The 22,618-nt window shown below is 47.4% G+C and overlaps 1 protein-coding gene across 1 annotated transcript in view; it reads left to right on the forward strand.

The window, feature by feature from the left end:
- Window positions 1-241: 241 nt before the first annotated feature.
- Window positions 242-22,618, forward strand: part of MOB3C (MOB kinase activator 3C) — an 82,981-nt gene continuing 60,604 nt past the window's right edge. The window contains exon 1 of the mRNA XM_030572515.1: window positions 242-357. The gene's annotated coding sequence lies outside the window, so the exon portion shown is untranslated. The remainder of the gene's footprint in view (window positions 358-22,618) is intronic.

Raw genomic sequence — 22,618 nt, forward strand, 5'->3', positions numbered from 1 at the left:
ATTTTTCCAGTTGAGAGAAACAAAATGAAAAATGTTGCTTCGCCGTGACATGTCAAAAGGACACGTTTGGTTTCACCACTTTGGCTGGTTTAGCTTTGACCAGACATGCTGACGTTTCAGTTTTTCATTCCGATCCGGAAAGTAATTTTGAAATGTCAGCATTCCCCACACAAAAGGAAAGGTCTGTTTGTTGACCCACTCGGCTTGTGAATGCAGTGCTTATGGCCGGCTCTCTCGCTTTCTGTTGCAAGGTGCAGTTCTACTCTTGCTGCATGGGATGGTCTGTCAAGAGATTGTCGCTTTCTTCCAGTGGAAGCAACAAAGTTTCACTTTGCCCTTCTCCCTGGCACCTTCCTGGTGAGTTTCTCAAGGTGTTTCACAAACACAGTGGACTGAACCTCACAACACCCCGTGTGGTAGGACAATGCTACTGTCCCCATTGGATGTATGGGGAAACTGAGAGACTAGGGTGACCAAAGGCCCTGATTTTATAGGGACAGTCCCGATTTTTGGGTCTTTTCCTTATATAGGCTCCTATAACCCACCCCCTCATCCCCCCCGCCACACACACACAGTCCCGATTTTTCACACTTGCTATCTGGTCACCCTATGAGGGACAGACCGCGTGACTTGTGCAAGAGCTTGCTTTTTCCTGTTAGACAGTTGAGAATAAAACCACCTTTCCTTAGTCCCGTGCTTTAGCTGCTAGATTATCCTTCCCCTTCCTAAAATAAAATCAGGTGTCGAGCTCAATCCAGCTTTGAGCAGCAGAGAGGTTTATTATTTGTTAGAAATGTGAATGCGGAGGAGGATGAGTCATTGCTCTGTTGTAATGAGGTCAGAATCTGAAGGGATCCAGTACAGAAGAGGGGGGCTTTGGAAGCATTTTTAATATTGAAACGTCTGTATTCCTGAAACACTCTGGATGGGAAAACCTGTCACCGACAGACAAAGGCATCAGGGAAAGGAATTTGCCCTGCCAAGGATCCTGCAGAGGGGTCTGTTTCAGAAGGTACGTGGGTATTGAGACGATTTTGAGGGTGCTTCCAGAGGGGTTTGTCTTTTTATTTTCTCCATTTGGAAGCCTGTCTCGTTCCCTGTTTCTTTACACATCATCTGTCTGCCCATCACTTCATTGTGGGACCATTTCCCCTCTCCCCCTTTCCAGGGCCTGACCCTACATAAATGCACCACCTGCTCTAGAACTGGGACCTGATGATTCAGGGCCTCTCCCCAGTAAGCTGAGGAGAAGTGGAGCTGGGCAGTTCTTTCCCCACCATGCAACAGGAGCAGTGTTACATAGGGGGTAGAGTGGTTAGAGCATCACAACTCCTGGGTTCTGTTCCTAGCTCTGCCACAAACTCGCTGGGAATTTGGGCCAGGCACATGGGTGCTTTTGTAACTGTGACCCTGTGTGCCTGAACGTACCCATCTCTCAAATGGGTGTGGCACCGTGCTGACCTGTCATGAGATTTAACTGTGCCTCCCAGAGCACAGCCCTTGCTGTGTGTGTGTCTCACGAGCTCCAAGAGAACGGGGTCTCTACTGACAGCTGTTTCCTTCCCACCCCACAGCCTGTGGTCTGACGCTGTGGGCTGAGATGCTGTACAATCAAACTAAAGCCCTTTGCTGGTTACATGCCACCCAGTTGTGCAATATTAATAGGCCTCTTTGGGGGGTCAGCATCTGACACGTCATGACCATGCCTCCGGCTGATTCTAAATAGAAAATCAGTAGCTCTTAGTCCTTTGAAGATGCGGCCTGGTCTTACTGTGCTCACTCCACTGATTCGGGTTTGCGTGGTGAGCGGTGGTAGAAATTGGCATCAGAGCTTTGTGGAGATGAAAGGCCCAATAGAAACTCCAGGCCTGATTCTTCCTGCCACTTAGGCACAGAGCTTGAGATTGATGGAGTAAATGGTGGAGTTTAATGCCATCTCTGTACCCTGCCTTTGTGCTGTGGGGTTCTCAGCTGTGGGTCTAGTAAGGAGCGGGGGTAACTTTGCAGCCTGCTTATGAATCACATAGAGGATTTCTATTTAAAGTCTGTAAACATCAAGTCTCATCCACTTTAAAGGACTCTATTTGCTACCTTAGTGTATGATTTAAAGCCACAAACATGATACCGGGTTGAAATTAGACAGAGGTTTCTAACCATTAGAGGAGCGAAGTTCTGGAACAGCCTCCCAAAGGGAGCAGTGGGGGCAAAAAACCGAACTGCTTTCAAGAATGAGCTGGCAAGTGTATGTAGGGGATGCCGGGATGAGGTTGCCTACAAAAGCATGTCACCGATCTGTGACACCTCGTGGCAAATAACTCCAGCGGCCGATGATGGGACACTACATGGGGAGTGCTCAGTGTTACTACAAAGAATTCTTTCCCAAGTGTCTGGCTGCTGGGTCTTGCCCACATGCTCAGGAACTAACTGATCCCCATATTTGGGGTTGGGAAGGAATTTTCAGCCAGGTCAGATTGGCAGAGACCCGGGGGGAGGGGGAGTTTCCACCTTTCTCCGAAGCATGGGGCATGGGTCACTTGCAGTTTTGAACTAGTGTAAATGGTGGATTGTCTGTAACCTGAAGTCTTTGAATCTTGATTGGAGGAGTTCAGTAACTCAGCTAGAGGTTAGGGGTCTATTACAGGAATGGGTGAGTGAGGGTCTGTCCTGTGATGTGCAGGATGTCAGACGTGATGATCATAGTAGTCCCAAGTCTGAGTTATTTCTTCCAGAAGTCATCCCAGCTGGATTTGGAGACATGGAGAACCCACCGCTTCCCTTGGGAGTTTGTTTCAATGTCTAATCACTGTTGCTGTTAAAAAATCTGTGTTACTTCTAATGTGAATTTGTCTGGCTTTAACTTCAAGCCAATGGCTCTTGTTCTGTCTTGCTCTGTTAAATGAAATAGCCCTTTAGTAGCTGGTATACTCTGCAGTATTTTCTCACTGTGAAAGTATTTAGACACCGTAATCAATCACCTCTTGATCATATTTTTAATAAGCTAAATCAAGACCGGATGCCTTTCTAAAGGATCTACTCTAGTTCAACCTCGAATTATTGGACTCAATGCAGGAATCATGGGGCAAAATTCTATGGTCTGTGTTATGCAGGAGATCATACTGGATCATCATAGCAGTGGCCTTAAAATATCTGAAACGCCTGCTGTGAACATTAGATGGCTTTTCTGTATCAAATACACTGACTCTGGAGTTCTGGTGAGAGTGGTGTTTGCAGTCTCGGGGAACTGAAAAAAAAATTGCAACTCAAAATAAAAGTAGCACACCATAAAGTCACCAGAGGGCAGTATCACCAACTGTTTGGGAAGGACCACAGGACCCAGATTTAGAAGGGGCTGATTCTCCTTTTCAGGCACTGAATGTTTCTTATTAAATGAATTTCACAATCAGAATCTTCGTGGTCCACTCGCCAAAGATCAGATATGCTTTTGTGGAGCCTGCTGGTATGTATGATAGGTAAATAAATGGATATGGTTTAAATCACTGAATGTACAAAGGTCAAAGGAAAGATCAGTTAAGTTAGGCCAAAACATAAAGAAAAATCTACAGCTAAATGGATTTTAGATTGATCAGGAAAATGTTTCTGGTGGTAGACCAAGATGCCCCAATAATCCAAGGAAAGCAGTGACATCGCATGGATCGTATAAAATGAGACATTAGCAACCCCTGCAAATTCTAATCCATGGAACAGTTCTGTATTGTCTCCTCCTAAGGCTGAGTGGCTTAGGGTACCTCATCACCAGAATAATGCCGACAAACTGGAGGAAAATGATGCGGAGAAGAGTAAGAAAAAAGATTAGAGTACTGCAGGGGCGAATGTATGTGCGCAAAATTGACTTACACGAACAAAGAAGAGTAAAATATAGCTTGGGTAAGAGATGTCTTTCAGTGAGGAAAGACAATAACCTACAAATATTTGAAATATGTAACAGCAAGTAGGAATTATTTTCAAAACCACCAAGGACTGGGGAATACAACTAGGAGCAGGATAAGGTTCAAGCAATGAAAACTGAAGATAAAGATCAAGATGAACAGATCTCTCCCCAGCGAAACTTCCTGAGAATATCAACTGCCGATGGAAGTAGCAGAACCCCTCAGATACGTGATACATTTAAAACCAGACTAGACAAAATACTAGCACAGTGAATGTCTAAGGAACAGTCCTGTCCTGACAGGGAGAAGGTCTTCTCCATCTCCAGTGCCTCTGTCTGACGAAAGCCATGCAGATGATTGTAACAATGCCCTGACTGTCTTCATTCCAATATTCCTGTTGAGCTCAAATCTTGGAATTCTCTGAACTCCTTCACTATGGGGTGCTGAGTACAGGAGAAAGCCCTAAAGTTTTATCATTCCAGAGGTCACCCCAAAGGCGATCTGTTGATTTTTTTGGTTGCATTTCAGCCACTCAGATGTCTTTAAAGACATATTTGGGGATGAGGTTAGGGTGACCAGATGTCCCAATTTTATAGGGACAGTCCTGATTTTGGGGTCTTTTTCTTATATAGGCTCCTATTACCTCCCACTCCCTGTCCTGATTTTTCACATTTGCTGTCTGGTCACCCTAGATGAGGTCAGCAGTTCTACTTCTCTAAGTTTAGCCAGGAGATTTGCTGCTGGAGATCAAACGTGCTGTGGGCTCCAGCAATGCCTGTTACTGCTGCCAAAAGGGTCGAGACCTAATATGGCTCTTGGGCCCAGATCTTTTAAGGTATTTAGGCTCAGTAAAAGTTTGGAGCCTAAATAGCATTCAGGATCTGGCCTTTGGAGCCTCACCTTCTATGATAATATCCCAGTTCACACCCTACCAGGAGAATCTTCAACACAAGTGCAATGACCCTGGTAGGGAAAAGCAGATGGGAAGAGGGAAAGGGAGGCAGCCAAGTCTTCTACAAGTGAGCTGTGTCTACTGTACACAGCTGCCGGCAGACCACCTGCTCAGGACTCTCTAGGTCCTTGCACAGATGAGGGACAAATGGGAAAACCAAGTTTGTTTTATAACCAGAAGTGTGGCCTGAAGGAGCACAGTGAATTATGGCTGTGCTGTTGTTGGGAATGAAGTTAGGGAGGATGGTTTTAATTTTTCTGGAGTTCCTTGTACTGTTGTGGTATAACAAAATGGGACTTCGGGGGTGGGGGGGAAAGGGGGCACTGGCCTTCTTAAAACACAGGAGAAATAGTGCAGCTAATTCTGTATAAGCCAGTAGTGATGGGCTGCAGTAAAGGGAAATGAGCTGATCAGTCCGGGACTGACTAACAGATGTTCAGGAATGAAAAGATACATGCAGCTCTCGCATCCACACAACCTGTAATTACTGTGTCGTGGGGTTGAGTTCAAGGCTCCTAAGACTGGATCAAGTCACCCCTTAACCTTCTCTTTGTTAAACTAACTAGATGGAGCTCTTTGAGTCTATCACTATCAGGCAGATTTTCTAAACCTTTGATCATTCTTTGTGGCTCTTCTCTGAATCCGCCCGATTTATCAACATTTTTTTTTAATTGTGCATCCATGCTGAATCATCAAGATTTGACCTTCCCCGAGGCTCACCAAATGATTTGTATTTCTCCTTGTGTAAAGACCTGGCTCTCTGCATATTTTCCAAACCCAACATGGCTTTTTTCTCTGGTGGAATGGCCTTGTGTAGAGAGGGGAGGGAATCAGCTCAGGAATTGGCTCATTCTGTTAAAAGAGAAATGTCATTTATCCAAGAGAGTGGATGGCTTGATTCATCAGCTGTTGCTGGAAACGTTTCCAAGGATGTAGCCTGTGATGTGTGTTCTGAGGTCTACATGGGACTTGCCCAATGCCAGGGCTGAAGCAAACAGCAGGACTGGAAAGAGAGCTCTAAACAGCAGGACAGCAAGCTGCCGTTGTGGAATTTGATGTGACTGTAAGCCATGAGGGATGTGTTTGGGGACAGTAGTCCCTGGCAACAGAACTGCTAATTGGGTATCATCCATGCCAAAATGCTAAGGGCCGTGTGCCTGCTCCACTATGGGCTTCCTGTGTGTCTTTGGTAGTTTAAACTCTGCAGCAGACCCAGGCCAGTCTGCCTCTGTCCCTCTGCTCTCATGGAATTTGCAAGCTCCTCTGAGCTCTGTGGAGGCCCTTGCAGACAGTGTCTATCGCTTGGGGGCCCAGAGCACGTTGGGCAGAGACGTTTCAAAGAGGCCGGTTAGAACTTTTGGGAACTTATCATGCATCGCTTGGCAAGTTGGGCCTATGGGATATTCTAGACGCCCAGAATCTTGGTGAGTTTTAGTCTTGTGCAGAGATGTTTCCACTGGCCCTCAGAGTTCCTGATTTTCTATAGCAAATACATTTTCAGGGTTCACTCACCGCAGGAGTGCCGGCTTGTGGCCAGGCATGGCATAGCGGTTTTCTCCCCATATAGTGCGTGCTGCTGACGGTCGTTCCGTCGCTGCAGTGGGCTCCCTTCCCATAACTCAGCCCTCAGGCCATGTCACGGTTTACTCCTCCCTTTCTGGGATAACAGAAAGTCCAAAACAACTCTGGGCTCATGCAGCTTTGCCAGTGGCTGGTGGGAGAACCCAGATCTCCGACTACACCGAGTTCCTGCCCAGGGACCGTGCAACACGCAGCTGATGTCTGTGCAGTTCCATTCCTTGCATCTGTCTGCCTGAGCTCCTTTCTGCCACCTTCTTCCCTGCAATTTCTCTAGGTAGACCTTCCTTCTAGGCTGGATCCTTCTTCTCCCTGCTGGGCTTCATCTTCCCCACCTCTCTGTTCCCAGAGAGTGACTGCAGATTTCCTCCCTGATGCCCCCTTCTGCTACAACCTTCCTCTTGTTATAATAACCAGCCTGCTCCTGCCCGGCTGAGACTCATGATCAGTTAAGCCTGGATTTCCCTCAGGTGCAGCCAGGTACCATCACTGGCTGTTCAGACCCACGTTAACCCCTTCCGGGCCTGGGTGGGGTACACACCCATCACAATGTGACTCGCTAGTTCTGCACGTGAGTCCGTCTTGCAGTTTAGCCAGTGTTCCCAATGGGCAGTTCCTAAACTATCGGTGCTCCTTTAGCCTCACCGGGGGAGGCCACTGTCCTCGGAGCCATCGCGCCTGGGTTCTATCCCTCATGCACATGTTAGCTGAGGCCCTGACCCCAGCACTTGCTAAGTTGATTTCCATTGACCTCTTCCGCTTTGTGGTTAAGGCGCTGGATTGGGACGCGGCAGACCTGTCTTCAGCATCTTCCTGGGAAACCTTGGACAAGACACTTACCCTCTCCCTTCCCCATCTGTGAAATGGGGCTAATAGTATTCTCTCTCCCGATGCTCAGAGAGACATGGGCCGTGGAAGTACCTAACCCACTCAGCATCTAGCAGGACTGGACCCTCAGAATGTGTGTGGCCACGGACCGCTACCATCTCCTACTTTCTAAGGCTTCATGAATTAATGCCATTAGTGAGCAAAAGGGAGATGCCAGCAGCTGTCTGTAGTGATCCCACGCTTCAGGCATTTGCTTTGAAGTTTCTCGGCTTACCTCAAGCAGATGAACTCTGTGCTCATGCAGAGACGAAATTAAATCCCTCCTCACTTGGATCTGAACTCTGGACAGACAAATGGCCTTTTCGACAGCGAGGGGTGGGGTGAACTGATAACAAGTGTCTGCAATCAATCCCATTTAAACTGGATCAAAGCTTGACCTTTGTCTCCTGGCATTTTGGGTGTCCGCTGCTGGTGGCTGATATTTCAAACCACTGTCATTTAGTGATCCATTCGAGTTCCCCAAATCAAAGATTTTTTGGAGGTTTTATTTTATCACCTTTATTTTTCTACGGCGCATGGGTTAGATCCCACCGTCCGCATCAAGTGAACAGTGCAGCCATCCGGTGTCCCTGTTCTCCAGAGAGAGCAAAGAGAAGTGCTCGCAAGTTACCGTCTCCACTTCTTCTGTGAATACAATTTTGTTTTGGGTCAAAGGCCTGATCTGAGAACATGAAGTTCAATGAGTTGTAGTCGCTTGGCACCCCTGAAACTTAGGCCACAAAAGTCTTGGGACTTAGTATCCCATGTAATTCAGGGTGAAAACAAGGTCTCCGTGTTGCTTCGAAGCACATTCATGCCACGTCAGGATGTTGCCCCACTGTGACATCACATGGACAAACATGTTGAGGGGCTAGGAAGGTATTTTAGGTCTCAAAAGCACGGCTTTGTAGAACGTATTATCCACCCAGTACAACTGGGATGGTCTTGGAAAGCCAGGACAAATGGCTGGATCTCAGCTGTAAAGGGTCAAGTGCAGATCTGAGTTCAGTAGACTGGGAGAGACATAAAGGGAGAGACGTGTAACCCACTGCTCAGATGTTCTACATGGATGTGAAGCTGTTATAAGCTTTGGTTCTCTAGCATGAGCTCTAGGGACTCGTGCTTTGAGCTCAGAAGGTTGCCAGTTCAATCCCCAGTGTTGGCTAAGATGATGGCCACCACCACGGCCAGCTCCAGGCCCCAGCACGCCAAGCGCATGCTTGGGGCGGCATGCCGCGGGGGGTGCTCTGCCGGTCACTGGGAGGGCGGCAGGTGGCTCCGGTGGACCACCCACAGGCGTGCCTGCGGAGGGTCCGCTGGTCCCGCGGCTCTGGTGGAGCATCCACAGGCAGTCCTGCAGGAGGTCCACTGGAGCCGCGGGACCGGCGAGAGGCAGAGCATTCCCCGCGGCATGCTGCCGTGCTTGGGGTGGCGAAATGGCTAGAGCTGGCCCTGGCCACCACACATGCATCGATTTGTTCTGTATCTTCTTCCCAAGGGCCAGACACTCCAGGCTCTCGTTAACCAGGAGTTGTGGGGAGGAGCTACACCAATAAGACACTAGGGGGACTTCTTCAGTCCTCTGTGGTTGTGCAGTAAAAGCTTCTTGTGATGTAAGCTTGCGTGGCAAGGTGCTTTTGTGCAACAGCTTCAGAAGTTGCTAGGTAACCGTGCATTGGCCTCCAGCCAGCAATTAACCTGTTCCGATGGCATTCTAACTTGTGTCTCCACTGAGTGAGGGGTGGGGTCTCTCTCTAGCTACTTGGGTGGCTTAATTCCCTCCAGATCAATCAAATCTCTTACAAAAACCCAACAGCTTTTTAAAACCAACTCCCGGGATTTTAAAGATGATATGCCAAGATGGGGGAAATGGGCTGGAGCCTCGTTTGTTTCAGAAAAGCTTAAAAGTGTGTGGTGGGGGTCGGGGGTGATTTGTCTTTAAAAAGGTTTTTTTCCTTAGACTTACAAGATCAGGAATATAAAGGGTTGTGGGGTTTTTTTTCTGGAGCTCTCCTTGGAAGGCCCAAGACTGTAAAGTGGGAGTTTTCTCAGCTGTGGACTGAAGGGAGTTGGTTTTGATTTCCTTTTTTTTTTTTAGCAGTGAGTTCACTAATCCCAACTCTTTGTCAGGCATTTGACTAAAATAGCATCCCGGCATGTGATATTGGTTTGAGGTACTCTGTGAAGTGCTAGTGTTTCTTTAAGAAATGTTATCTTTAGTCAGGTAGTGGTGAGCCAGAGGATTATGGGAGTTTGTAGCTGAGGCCCGGGCACTGACTGTGCATGCCTATGGCACTGCGGTAGGGTGGAGGTGCAGTATATTTTGTTCTCTGTGTTTAGGTGATGTTAATGGCTCCCCATCCAAACCATGTGGCGAATCGCCCGGCTATTGCAGTCATGGACAGACTACAGCAATGCCATTATATTCTGTCAGTCATCAAGGTGGTGGTTTCTGTCGGAGCTGTCAAATCTGTCCTGGTAATAGCCATTGCGTGAGACACCCAATCACCCTCTTAGCAAGCAGTCCTTTCTAAACTGCCTTGCTCACACCACGCTCAGAAGAGATTGGCACTAGCAATCCTAGCAAGGACAGAGTCTGTGCGCTGAGCTGGAAGTGGACTCTGAGCGGGTGGGAGGGTTTCTGTTGATCGTGTGTGTGTTTTTCACACACCTTAGGTGTTTTGTGAGGTCCAGCCACAAGAGGGCAACAAAGTTACACAGCGGGTTAGCATCAGGGACAAGGGCTAAAAGGAGCCAGGTTGCTGAGGAAGGTGGAGAAAAGCAAATGTAACACTAATCTTCAAAGAATGGGCTGGTGAGCGATCCTGGCGATTACTGTCTCATAGGTTTAGCTCCTCTCCTGGCGGGGACTGAGAGATCCTTTTTTGCACGGCTAACTTCCTTTTTGACTCTTTACAAGCATTTGCCTTTATCCCTAAAGTGGGATAATAACAGAGATGGAGAAGACCTGTTTATGTCAATGGGTGCATTTCCCTGCAAGGGAGGGGCACGGCCTCCAAATGGAGGATGTGTTACTGCACCTGATATCAGGCCTGAAAGTGCTGTACTGCCCCAGCCCCCACTGGGCCCTCCCCCTCCTCCCAACCTCCAGCCCTGGTACTTTCCTGCCAGTGGGATTCACTCTGCCATCTCATCCAGTAATGCCCTTTACAGAGACTAGCAGCTGCTATATTCCCAGGACTGCCATGCACTGGGGCTGAGCCATGAACCTTAGTGAGTTGCAGTGATATTACGTGGGTAATTGTACGTAGTTACTTGGAGCAGCCATGGGGTGGCAGCATAACTGTGAAAGCCCTGCACTCTGGCTACTAACAGGCTGCAGTGGACTATTGTATTTCATGACAGCCCAGGGGCTTGTGCACTGCATGGGGGTGGATCACTCAGTGGGGTTTTCCCGTGACTAACTTTAGCTTTATGCTGATGAATGCCACATGTATCGGTTTCATTATTTCATCTCAATTTTAGTCATATTTTGGACTCCCTCCTGAGAGCCAGACACAAAGTACCCCTTGGGGATCTCAGTTGTATTTCTATCAAGTGAGGAAAAATTGGGGTGACATTAAAGCACTGATCTGGGAATCAGATAGTCAGTCTGTCTGTCACTTAAACCCTCAGTACCTCAGTTTCCCCATCTGTAAGATGGGTGTAATAATGTTTCCCTCTTGGCTGTGGTTGTGTGAGGAAGTGATGGGGAAGCACTCGCATGCTACAATGAGGAGGCTAGATAGACTCTGCTGTCCCCTGCTTTGTAGGTGAATGGCTCTTAGAATCCAGGCCAACCTGTCAGATTCCACCCACGGTCTCCTTTAAATTTGTCCTTGTCCAGGGAGGCCCGTGGAGCTGTCGTCTCCAGCCACAAACAGCATCCAGGCAACCTGTTGCAGTGATTCTCAGCAGCTTTCATGCGCTCAGCCCTCGTAGCTCAGTATAAAACGAGCACACTTGGCTCGCACTGAATAGCTTTCCAGCATCACTTTTGTCACTGCAGGTTGGCTGGCATGGGAACAAAGGCAGGACCTGGGCAGTTTGCCAGAACGTTTTCCTGTCTCGAAGTGCTCTGTGGGTGTGCTGTACTCATCTGCGCCACCTGCCCTGCCCCGATCCCCAGAGCGGGTTACATCAATGGCAAATCCACCCTTGCCTCCCAGTTTCTCAGCGTCTTTCCCAACCCACACACAGAGGACAGATAGGTTTTTTTCAAAGAGCATCTCGAGGCTTCAGTTAACCCTTGCGAGGCAGTTCTTCTGCGCTGTTCCCTGGCGCGTTTCTGGGCCCTCCCTCCGTCCAGGGAGCCTGACTGCAGGGCCTTGTCCTGCTACCACAGTGATAATGGGCAGCCTCTCGGTACTTCCTTCCCATTGGGAGTTCCCCCTGAATTTGGCCACTATAAGCTCAGGGCCTTTCCATTTCCTCTCATATATTCCACCCGCCCCTCCCCTCCCCACCTTATGAATGCCCCATCCCCTCCTACCTCTACAGTCACATAGACAACCCCCATTCCCAGAGCATTGCCCTTAGTGATACGCCCCCCCAAACTGTTCCAGCCCCAAACTGCTAGCCGCCTCCCCCATCCTACTGACATAAACCCCAGCTTCACCCCACTCCCCTCTTCCCTGCGGCTTGAGACACTGAAGAACAGGGCCCTGGTTTGTGTTGTCAGAAATCGGACACAGCCTTCAACTGGTTAATTTCTGTCTTCCAACGCAGGTCCCCGGTCAGGTCCTGTGTTGGCTCTCCCTGCAGTAGGCTCAAGACGGGGTGCTGAGACTGTCTGGAAGCCATTTCCTCGGTGACCTGCGCTGGCCGGCGCATGGCGCAGTGATTGCTGGGATTCTGTAACGCTGAGCGTGCCTGAGTCTGCCCGCCAGGAGGCAAACTCAACCCATTGCAGCAATCTGACGCACCACCCACTTGAATCCCTCGTCTTTCTCGAACGTGGATCTTTGGGCAGCTCCATGTGGGCACCTCCGTTGAGGGAAGAAATCTCTTGGGGTCCATGGCTCTCTCCACTGCTGCCAGCATCCCCTCTGCAATGCTAACCGCCCAGTGCCTCTTAACGCGTGCTGCACGCGCTTCCTCCGAGCAGCTTGTGGTGAGTGCTGCAGCCAAATTCCCAAGCAGAGCGCTGCTGGTGGCTTAAACGGCAGCACATTGACCCTGTCCTCTCTCCTCTCCTGGAGCTCATCCGAGGCTTCCAGCTTGGCTCACGTATATCCTCTTTCCCCGGTTGATCAGCACCGAGAGATGCCCTTGATTTCGAGTCTAGGGGCCTGCCCTAGGAGTCTTCATTGGTCCCATCCACACTGCAGGCATGATGGGTTCGTGGTGACTCGCGTCTGACCTGCTTACAATGGATACAGTTACGTTGTGTCCGCCCAGCACCTCTTGCACGCAGGCCGGTCTCGGTCATGTTTGTTTGCCCGCCCCTGGGCATTCTGGGTATTCTCAATGGGAGAGAGAATGGCCGCCACCGCACGTGGTTCAGTGCATTCTGGGATGGCCGACTGCACAGAGAGCTGGGAAGGAGGAAGATTGGCCGAATCAGTGCAAAAACCTTAGGCACAGGCGCCGACTCCATAGGTTCTCCAGGGCTCAAGCACCCGTGGGAAAAAAATCGGGGGTGTTCAGCAGCCACGGACCCCAAGGCCCCATCCCCACTTGGCCTCTTCCCCCGTGGCCCTGCCTGTGCTGTGCCTCTTCCCGTCCTGCTCTGCCTCGTCCCCTAAGGCCCCCATGGCTCCCGTCACTCGCCCTTAAGGCAGGAGGGGGCAGAAGGGAGCGAGCAGCAGGCGGGAGGGGACGAAGTGCGGGCGGGACCTCGGGGGAAGAGGCGGAGCGGGGGTGGAGCACCCACCATCAGAAACAAGTCAGCGCCCGTGTGGTTAGGGGTCCACACCGTGCAATGTTGCAACCTGGGACAAGGGGGACACCCGAGTACTAGTGAAACAGGGTTAGTTGCCATGGCAACTGAGTGCTAACTATGTTGCACTGATTTTTTTGAGGAGTTGTTTTTTTTTTTAAAGAAGTTTAGAGCCAAGCAACTCCTGAAGCTGTGGTGTGGACAGGGCCTTGGGGGTCCCAGAGGCTGATGGGAGCTGCTGAAGGAAAAATTGGAAGACAGACAAATCGCTGCCCCCTAGGAGTGGCTGCTTCTTGTCATCTAGTGAGTTTTTGCAGCTCAGGACTAGGCTTGTCAGATGTGCAGAAATTTTGAAGGTGTGGAAAAAAAGCACGTTCCCCCCACTCCCTTTTTTCCAGCAAAAAACAGAAATTTGGGGAAAAACTCAAATGTCTGCAGTAGTTGTGTATTTATCAAAGCTAAACATTATTTATTTCTTTAAGAATCAGAATTGTCTGATGGATAATTTCATTAGCACATAAAAAATACCGTTTGGTCTATTTATGAAATATATATATAGAAATTCTTTAGTTTTGATTTGAATAATGACACATATACCTAGCATTAGGGCTGGCGCTGCAGCTGCTCACTAAGGTACTTAGGAGTATATTTTTGCCCGTTGGCAAATAGGATAAAAATATAACATGTCGCAAATAGAAAACATCAATATTGTTGTAAACAGAAGAGAAGGTTATATCATTTCAGGTCAGAAATAATATGTAAATAGACCTGGCCTGACATTATCATGGAGAAACTCATATTTCCAAAGAAAAAGCTTGGAAAACGAATGTCCCTGTAATGTAGTTAACAGAGCACAATATTAAGGACCAACTGTAAATTTAAGTATATAGCCAAATTTTATAGTAAAACCACCACCAAACTCTTCATGCATTATCCTCAGATATACATCTATACAAAGTAAGTGTCATAACTGTAGACAAAACTAGCCATCCTATGAACCGTATAATATAACTTAAACAGCCTACCTTAATTTTGCTTCTTTCTTTCCTTGATCACTGTTCATTCCGAGAGAAAAATACTTAATAGACTAACAAGGCTGCTACTCTGAATCCTGTCATTAATAGAACAGGTTCTTTTCAATTTCCCTCCAATTTTTCCAGACCAGGTCTTGGAAAAAAACAGATTCCTCCTTCCCCCCAAGTTCCCCTTCCTCCCTCCTCCTAGACCTTGAGAGGGCCAGCTGCACCTCTGACCCCTCCCTGGCTCTCTGAGTGCATTCCCTCCAGGTGCTAGGCCCTTAGCTTTCACCTTCTTGGGGAGGAATTTCACAATTCTTCACTCTCAGATAGGGTGCTGGCTACAGCACTCTGTGTACCAACCCTCTTTGCCTAACAGTCCCTCCTTAATTCAGCCCCTGAGGTTCGTCCCTTTTGAAGCTGTTACCAGGAAGTGAGTACAGTGATCTAAACCAGCCTTCTTAAAGTATTGTTTAATCTTAACAGCAGAAACAAAGCATGACAAGAGAAAAATATTTTTAAACTGTAATCCCTAACCTTTATATGGCGCCTTTCAGCAGTAGAGCTCAATGTGCTTTACAAAGGAGGGCAGTATCATTTTACAGGTGGGGAAAATGAGGCACAGAGCGTGGGGAGGGGGAGTGACTTGCCCAAGATTACCCAGCAGGCCGGTCACCAAGCCAAGCATAGGACCCAGAATGCCTGAGTCCTAGGTTAGCCTCTGTCCCTCTCTTAAAATAGTCTATATGCATACCTGTCTTACCTCTGGGGTGCAGACTGCTCCCCAACAATCTCTGCCTCGATTTCCCCCTTAACCATCTGCCCTCCTCCAGAAAGTGTCTGTGTCTTTTAAACCTTTCTGAGGCTTTGAGCTCCATGCCCCCAGCTGGGCTGAGCCATTCCTGGAGGTAGGGTGACCAGACAGCAAGTGTGAAAAATCGGGACAGGGGATGGGGAGTAATAGGAGCCTATATAAGAAAAAGACCCCAAAATCGGGACTGTCCCTGTAGGAACCTGTTTAACAAGCTTGGGGATCTAGGCAGCCCATCACAGCAAAGGGGTCTGACCTTGTCCAGCTAGTGTTTGCTGAGAGGGGCAGTTCAGCTTTCACCTCCCCCGTCCCTAAATCCACAGAAAGGAGGAACATCCCAGTTAGCGGTAGGCAGGTGGGAGGAGAAATCTGCCAAGCAGTGGGGGCCAGATTCTGAGTCCAGCAAAACTGCTTTAGATCGGGAACAACTCCTGTGATATCGGTGGAGCTCCGTGCCCTCCGAGTCTCAGATCAGAATCGACTCCCTGCGTGGTGGAAATAGGCCAAGCTCCTCTGAAAGAGGCTTTCCCATTACACAAATCCATGGAATGTCTTGTGCTGAAACCTCTAATGAATTGAGCTGGAACAGCCAAGCCAGCCCAGCACCTGTGACTGAAGGGAGCTTGTTTCCTGTGATCCTTCTCCTTTTAGGTTAATCCATCTCTCACAAGGACACAGCCCGAGAACAACACACAATTCCTGCCCTGCTTGTGGTGGGGTAGTGACAGAGTGCTGCCTTATATCTCTCCTCCCCTTCAGAACCGGCTCAGCCGTGGGGCTCCACCCAGCCACCTGTTCAGTGGAAGGGAGTAGTGAGCATAGGCCCTCTCTTCCCCTCAGTGTTTCCAATCCTGTCTGGATATAAAGGGTGCCTGCGTGCGGACTCCTGAGCATGCACCAGCCCTTGATGACTAAGGTGGGTGGTTTTTAATCCTCCCTGGCTGTGGCAAGAGTGATGTGGTCATCACAAACGTGCTTGAAGAGGAAACTGTTTGGAGTCCTTTCATCTGCTCCCACTGCCCCCTGGCTCAGGAAATCCAGGGATGTTACTGTCGATTGTGATATCACTAGGAGCTTGCTCAGGGTGGTCTGATTGGGTTGGGTGAAGGCACTCGGCTTGAGGCTCTTTTGGACGAAGACCAGATCCTTCTATTCAAAAAGTAATAGCAAAAAATGTTTTAAGTACATTAGAAGCAGGATGCCTGCTAAACAACCCGTGAGGCCACTGGACGATCGAGATGCTAGAGGAGCACTCAAGGACGATAAGGCCATTGCAGGGAGACTAAATTAATTCTTTGCATTGGTCTTCACGGTTGAGGATATGAGGGAGATTCTCAAACCTGAGTCATTCTTTTTAAGTGACAAATCTGAGGAACTGCCCCAAATTGAGGTTTCATTAGAGGAGGTTTTTGAACAAATAAACAAACTAAATAGTAATAAGTCAGCAGGACCAGATGGTGTGCACCCAAGAATTCTGAAGTAACTCAAATGTGAAATTGCAGAACTACTAATTGTAGTCTGTAACCTATCATTTAAATCAGCTTCTGTACCAGATGACTGGAGGATAGCTAATGTGATGCCAATATTTTAAAAAGGGCCCCAGAGGTGATCCTGGCAATTACAGGCCAGTAAGCCTGACTTCAGTACCGGGCAAACTGGTTGAAACTATAGTAAAGAACAAAATTGTCAGACACATAGATGAACATAATTGTTGAGGAAGAGTCAAGATGGTTTTTGTAAAGGGAAATCATGCTTCACCAATCTACTAGAATTCTTTGAGGGGGTCAACAAGCATGTGGACAAGGGGAATCCAGTAGATATAGTTTATTTTGATTTTCAGAAAGTCTTTGACAAAGTCCCTCACCAAAGGCTCTTAAGCAAAGTAAGCTATCATGGGATAAGAGGGAAGGTCCTCTTATGGATCAGTAACTGGTTAAAAGATAGGAAACAAAGGGTAGGTATAAATAGTCAGTTTTCAGAATGGAGAGAGGTAAATAGTGGTGTCCCCCAGGGGTCTGTACTGAGACCAGTCCTATTTACATATTCATAAATGATCAGTAAACAGTGAGGTGGCAAAATTTGCAGATGATATAAAACTACTCAAGATATAAAGTCCCAGGCAGACTGCAAAGGGCTACAAAAGGATCTCACAAAACTGGGTGACAGGAGAACAAAATGCCAGAGGAAATTCATTGTAGATAAATGCAAAGTAATGCACATTGAAAAACATAATCGCAACTATACATATAAAATGGGGGGGGTCTAAATTAGCTGTTACCACTCAAGAAAGAAATCGTGGAATCATTATGGATAATTTTCTGAAAACATCCACTCAATGTGCAGCGGCAGTCAAAAAAGCAAACAGAATGTTGGGAATCCTTAACAAAGGGATAGATAATAAGATAGAAAATATCATATTGCCTCTATATAAATCCATGGTACACCCACATCTTGAATACTGCATGCAGATGTGGTCACCCAGTCTCAAAAAAGATATATTGGAATTGGAAAAGGTTCTAACAAAAATGATTAGGGTTATGGAGTGGCTGCTGTATGAGGAGAGATTAATAAGACTGGGACTTTTCAGCTTGGAAAAGGAACGACTAAGGGGGGATATGATAGAGGTCTATAAAATCATGACTGGTGTGGCGAAAGTAAATAAGGAAGTGTTGTTTACTCCTTCTCATAACACACAAACTAGGAGTCACCAAATGAAATTAATAGGCAGCAGGTTTAAAACAAACAAAAGGAAGTATTTCTTCACGCAACACACAATCAACCTGTGGAACTCTTTGCCAGAGGATGTTGTGAAGGCCAAGATTATAACAAGGTTCAAAAAAGAACTAAAGTTTATGGAGGGTAGGTCCAGCAATGGCTATGAGCCAGGATGGGCAGGGATGGTGTCCCCAGTCTCTGTTTTCCAGAAGCTGGGAATGGATCACTGGATGATAACCTGTTCTGTTCATTCCCTCTGGGGCACCTGGCATTGGCCACTGTCAGTAGACAGGATACTGGGCTAGATGGACCTTTGGTCTGACCCAGTATGGCTGTTTTTATATTTCTCTCATTTGTTTTCTCCTCTGAAAGGTTTTTAGTGGGGCTGCTGGATCCAGACAAACCCTGTGGATCTGTCTAGCTCCCACACAAAATCTACCCTCTGCTGCCAGCCTCTGGTGTTACAGGGGTGTTTGTATCAGAATATTTTCCTCTGCCTTGCCAGAGCTATGTGAATTTTTTGTATTGTTAGAGGTGGAGACCCATCTCAGTCTGATCTGAGCATCCCTGAGTTTAGGGGATGATAGTCCTTTTTGTATCAGAAACAAGGGCACAATCCCAATTAAAAAAAAAAATCTGTTGCAGGCCCCTGCTGGTTGTCTGCTTTGGGAGGCTGGGAGTGAAACAAACCTGAGCTGGTTAGAGCTGGTTAGAAGAGTCTTTCTGGCCACCCCTGGGTTATAGTATTATGACTGTTGTTAATGACTGTCCCTGTAGCTGGTAGCAAAAGGAACAAGATCCAGCATCATCTGAAGTGGAGTCTGTACTTGGGGGACTAGGGCCCGGTCGTGCTGAGACTTATGGAGGTGGCTCTGCAGGGTTGGGCCCTCTGTGTGGAAGGTGAAATGTACATCAGACACTCTTAGGTCAGACATTTGCTGTCCTGGTGCCACGTGTAAACGTCAAGCCATCGGCAAAGAACGAAAGCAAAATGTGGAAAACATCTGTGCCTCCAAACCTCCCAGTTAATGCAAAAAATTAACCGCCCCCGCCCCCAGCAGCAGCAGAAGGGAAATCCCAGGGAGGTTGAAGACGGAGACTCACGATTTACTGTAACTCCAAAATGACTGTGGACAAAGGTCCAGGTGCTCAGCAAGTGGGAACTGATGTGGCTGCTTTGATTTCAGTGGAGCTCAGCTGACTTGCACTTGTTTAGGATCTGGCCTAGAGACCGATGGCCCATAAAGGGAACAGATCGTGGGGAGCATGTCTTCTTGTTTCCCATTTGTTTCCTTTGCTTGAGGCACAGTTTAGAATTCAGAGCTGCAGGGGGACAGAGGGAGGGTGGGTCTGTGATTTTTGCAAGCTGATGGGTCTGTGGCTTCCTGCCTCCGGATGACTCATGTTCACTCAACTCGATTCTGAAGTGTGATAAAAAGAGAAAGGCAAATCTGCCCGTTCCTCCTGTCTTGCTCAGCCAGTGGCTAAGATAGCAGGCGAGGAGCACTCTGCCCCAGGAATGGAATGTGACATGGACAGGGGCAGTGACACTGCTGCACCTCCTGTTGCAATTACTAGCCATAAGCTCTGATCCACAGCCCACTGATGTCAGTGGAGGGTCTATTAACTTCAGTGGGCATCGGACCAGGCCCACAGTGCTGAGAAGGGCCAACACTTGTGATGTGGGCATGCTGGGGAGTAGCGGGAGGCAGTGTCCCTGACTAAGCAAAATCTTTGGTGGCTGATCCAGATCTCTCACAGTGGTATCACTCTGGAGACTTCAGTGGAGTTACTCCTGGTGTGAACCAGTGGAAGTATGATCAGAGTCTCCTCTGTCTGGCTTTACTACCGCAGCTGTGTGAAATTTTAATATCATTAGAGGTGGATTGAAAGCAAGACCCCACCCAGATCTGAGCATCTCTGAATTTTGGGGAGGAGCCAGATTTCAGTGAGAGTAACTGTATATTTTCTTGTAGTATATTATTCAGCCACTAGGTCACCCTGTGTGCTGTATAGAGTTCCAGGCAGGGTGCAACTCTTCTGGTAAACAAAGGAGACAAAGTTGGGAGTAAAGCTACATGGAAGGCTGTTTGTTTTTGTCTTTAGCTGTGGTTTCTTGAATAAAAGCCTCCTGTTTAAGAATGACTATGGTTCTATAAACCACGATAGCAAAGAGGTGGCCTGACAGAGGTATATAAAATAATGAACGGTCTTGAGAAGGCCAGTTGGCAACATCTTCCTCACAAGGGGCATCTGATTAAATTAAAAGTTGGTAACCTAAAATTGGTGAAAGGAAGTATAAGCTGTGGAACTCACTGCTACATTATATCATTTTAGAGAAAAAGATGGCTCTAAAGTAAAGTGTGGACAATTACATGGGTAATAACTAGTGTCTGAATTTATACTAACCAGGTTAAAATCACATGAGCTATACTTACCATCATGCTGCATGATAAAGGACTGCCACTGGGAGATGCAAATATAAGCCTTTTTATTGCAAAACTGTTAAGAGTTTTGCATCTAACTTTGAAGCATCTTTGGTGCTGATCCCTGTTGAAGGAAAGTTACTGGCACTGTGGACCTTTGGTCTAAGCCTGTATGGTCCTAAACATTAAACTGGCCAGTCTAGCTTCATTGCCCAAGCAGAGGGAGAGAAAAGTAAAGTAACTTCGGATGCACTCTGGCTGAATTCCTATGGATTCTGTCTAGGAAGACATGAGTTCCCTGACTGCTCAATGAGGCCCATAAATAGTGGGAAATAAATGAGACCTTTCACATTCTTTAATTTTAATAACTGAAGCTGCCATGAGTAGCAGAGGGATTTGATTACATATATGTTGATGGTCCTCTTTAAGAAAATCAAGGTATTGTTAGTAGCTACAAGCCAATCTTGAGGGGGCTGGGGAAGGATCGTTACATAGCTTATGTAGCCAATAGTTAATGGAAAATGTGGACAAACTCAGCCCTAAATCTCCCTTTTATAGAATAAGGGCTTACAGAAGCTAAGAACAACAGAAATGTTGCCATGGCGCTTTTCTCCCTGCAATAAAAACCCCTTTTGCAAACATTCTCCAGCAATGTTTGCTACCCAAAGGCTGTAGCTTTGTGCCAATACAAGTCAATCTAATGGTGAAACTGATGATAAGCAAAGACTAAGCTGCTGAGCTGAGAAAGAGGCAAAAAGCAAAGCTAGGGAGCAAACAGTGAAGGAAATTGGATGTGTAAAAACCTTTGTCACAGAAATTGAAGGTGTTGTTAATTACACAAGTACAGAAACTTGCTGTGCAGAACTGCCAGGGGCTTGATTCTAGATTCCTCGCATCCCTAAAATGTCCATAGGATTTAGAGGCAGCGTTAGGGACCACCAGGATTGCAGGTTTATACCAGGAGTTTTGGTCCCCTTAAGGAACTTTATCATATACACATTTAAAGACCCAATCTTGCTCATAGAAATAGCCGGAGTCAGGCTCAGTTACACCGAACTGCAGGATCAGAGCTCTGTTTTGAATGTGACATTTAAAGGAAGCAACTTTAAAGTCAATTCGCTCAAGAGAACCTCTCTTTTTCTGAACACTGGTGACAGTTGTGCTAGCACTGAAGACTAAATCCACCAGCTGATTTTCAGTGGCAATGGGAAAGCAAATAGTAAATGTTTCTCTCCCCTTCTCTCTCCTCTGGTCCCACCCCTCAATTAACTTCTTCATTGGGAGAGCTATACTGCCACGTCACATTCCTTTGTAAATCTGTGGCTGGAGCCAACTAGGGGAAGCCCAATGAAAGACCCACAGCCAAAGGAGATATTGCGGCATCAAAGCATGATGTGTGCTTTACAGTTTCCCAGGGAACATGATCCACAGCAAAAAGCTCCACAGAATGGAGAGACAAGGGGGGTGGGCAATCTCTTTTATTGGACCAGCTTCGGTTGGTGAGAGAGACAAGCTTTCGAGCTACACAGAACTCTCCTTCGGGGCTGGGAAAGGTACTCCCAGCATCACAGCTAAATACAAGGTAGAAGAGATTGTTCAGCACGGATAGTTAGCTGCACGTATTCTAAGGGATCATTCAGGCCTGTTAACACCTCTGCAGTCATTGCTGATGCATGTTTAAAGGGTTATAGGTTGCTGTAAAAAGCAATAAATACAGTGTGTCTATTTGGTCCAGGATTTTTAGCATCTAACAAATGAATTTAAGCTCCCAGTCTTATTTTTTGAAGGAATTGTGCAGGTTTCCTTGAGGACGAGGACTGAGACATCAGCTATAGAGCGATCGCTTGATGACATGTGATTGTTTGTCTGTTTTACCCACTTGGTGGTTATAGGGGCATTTAGTGCACTGGATAAGATACGCCACATGTTGTGATAGGCATGTGTGGGACCCGTGGATGTAGGGGGTGTTGATCATCATAGCAGATATGAAAGGAAACCGGCGCACGACAAAGCCTGGGAGCATAAATTCATAACTCTGCTAGATGCTAGAAACCATGGACTGAATACGGACACTGGATTTATGGTTTTTTACAGCAATCTGTAACCCACTAAATTTCCCCTTCCACAGCTTTCCTGCCCTCCAGGACTGGAGGGGTGATAACAGGCCACTGCACCTGGAATGATCCCTTGAAATATATAACTACTTATGTGAAACAACCTGTATTTAGCTGTGATTCAGTGGGTGATTTCCCAGACCTGAAGGAGAGCTCTGTATAAACTCCAAAGCTTCTCTCTCTCCCCTACAGAAGTTGGTCCAATAAAGGTTATTACCTTACCCACCTTGTCTGTCTGAGATCCTGGGACCAACACGGCTACAACTACGCTGCATACCACAGAGTGGAAACAGGAGACAGAGCGATTGAGGCGTAGGGGGCAGGGAGAGCTATGGGTTCTTTCCTTCTTTTTTTGTTTTGAGTCAGTTATT

Source organism: Gopherus evgoodei, chromosome 8 (genome assembly GCF_007399415.2).
Source record: "Gopherus evgoodei ecotype Sinaloan lineage chromosome 8, rGopEvg1_v1.p, whole genome shotgun sequence".
In the NCBI taxonomy this organism is placed as follows: domain Eukaryota; kingdom Metazoa; phylum Chordata; order Testudines; family Testudinidae; genus Gopherus; species Gopherus evgoodei.